At 38.9% G+C, this 1,942-nt stretch overlaps 1 long non-coding RNA gene across 1 annotated transcript; it reads left to right on the forward strand.

Annotated features, from left to right (window-relative positions):
* LOC125940665 (uncharacterized) lies at window positions 1-1,342 on the forward strand. The gene is made up of 2 exons (XR_007463863.1): window positions 1-171; window positions 244-1,342. It is a non-coding gene; the product is annotated as an uncharacterized LOC125940665 (long non-coding RNA).
* The last annotated feature ends 600 nt before the right edge of the window (window positions 1,343-1,942 follow it).

Raw genomic sequence — 1,942 nt, forward strand, 5'->3', positions numbered from 1 at the left:
GCACCTTGCAGCTGGGACTTGCACTATAATTATGTGTATCACTTCACAGGCTTTCATTGCCTTGTGAATTTTTTGGAGTTCTTAATGGCCATGAATGAGTCTATGCTTTTAGGTGCTAACTCAGAGGAGCAGATGCAACACGACCAAGAGCAAAGGAATAACATGTGACAGGTGCAGTTGTTTTCCTGAATGTTGTATGCTGGCAGCTAGTAAAAATGGATTTCTTTCTTGCCTTCCCATCAGATGCTGAATGAGTACCCTCCTTGCCCGCTGCACTCCAATCTCATGCCAGTGCCATGGCATTCGTGTGCCCGATTACAGCAGCTACCAAGTAGCTATAGACAGTACCTTCACAGCATCATTGTTACTTTTTTTCTTCTTATTTTAGCATATGTCTTAAGCAATGTGTGTGATCAATGCTCACTATCCAGGAAGCATGTTCACTTTCAGTATGAGATTCACTTGTGTGGGCTTTCCACTTCATTTTTCTTTATGGCCGGTTCTGATCAGTAGCAGTTCTAGTCAACAGGTGATTTTGATGGACAAATTAGGATACTAATTTGTATGTTTGTTTCTCTTTTTTCTATGTGTTAAGTGAAGCAATGTGTCCACTCAGTGCTTATAATTTAGGAAATACTTTGTTTCTTGATAAGAGGTTCATTTCTGGGAGCTCTTAGCTTCGTCTTTCGCTTCGGAGCTCATTATTCAAAAAGCACATTCATTCTCTCCATATAGATTTAATCCTCGGGTTAATTCTTACTCTTTTAGACTTTGTTGTTATTGATGTTCAGTAGTTCCCTCAGCAGTTTTTCAACACACATTTTACTCATGTTGATTAGTGTGCTTAGTGGTGGTTGCCGTTAAGCATTTCTAAAATTGAGTCTTGATGATCCCATCTGCTTTTTTAGTTACTTGCATTGCAATTTTTGTGTTGCTGTTGGACATTTTCAGTTGTTTTGCAGAGTACTAACACTATTGTGATGTGTCTCAGTTGATTAAGTACACATTTAATTACATTTGCCTTGTATTCTTCTTAGCCTGAAAAGTGTTCGGTGCTGTATAGTAGTTTTCTTAGTAATTTCATTTGCAAATTTCATGTTGACGTCATGTTTTATGTACAAAAAGTGACGTGGTGACCTAATAAGTAGCATGGCCGCTTGTGTTGTTTGAGCTGCACCTGTTTATTTTTTTTCATCACGTTTATGCAATGACAGCTTGAACCAGCATTTTTAGTCATTTTATGTGGGTTTTGTAACAATATTGGCAAACTATTTTGCACTGCTGTTAGTCTACTGTGCTCAAATATTTTGATGTTGTGTTGCAATAAAATATTTTAACAAGATTTGTCTTGTTGATTATGCATTGAGCTTTGTTAATGTGCAGGACATATTAACAAAGCTCTTGCCGTGGTTTGTGAAGTACTATGATTTTAGTGTATGCATGGTATTTTTGCATGGCTGGCCTAGTGGCTGTTATTCTATAACGTAAAGTTTCAGCTTTCACGAAATACACAGGCACCCAGATATGGTTAGTTTATTTCTTTTGTACTGCCTTGTATCCTTTGGCAAAAGTTCTCTTCCCAGTTCAGTGCACTAGACTTGGTCCTTTGCTAAGCCATGTGGTACGGTTCATGCTGTGGGCCCTGCTGATGCACGGCAGGCTGATGACAAGCCTTGCTGTTCAGTTCTGCATACACAGGGTAATAAAGCCCCACTACTTGCATTAGTGTGGCTTCTTTCTGTACTTTAGTCAAGGATATTCATAAATTACAGGTATAGCTTGCACAAAGCTTCAATAAGGATTTAAAAGGAATGCGCCTCCAAACGTCCAGTGGACATCCTGCAATTGAAAATATAGTCCTTCGGACATCCACTGGTCATTTTTCTTTACAAATGTTCGCATCTAAACATCCAGTGGTCATCCTGCACTTTACAGTGCCCTA

Source organism: Dermacentor silvarum, chromosome 10 (assembly GCF_013339745.2).
Source record: "Dermacentor silvarum isolate Dsil-2018 chromosome 10, BIME_Dsil_1.4, whole genome shotgun sequence".
Taxonomy (NCBI): domain Eukaryota; kingdom Metazoa; phylum Arthropoda; class Arachnida; order Ixodida; family Ixodidae; genus Dermacentor; species Dermacentor silvarum.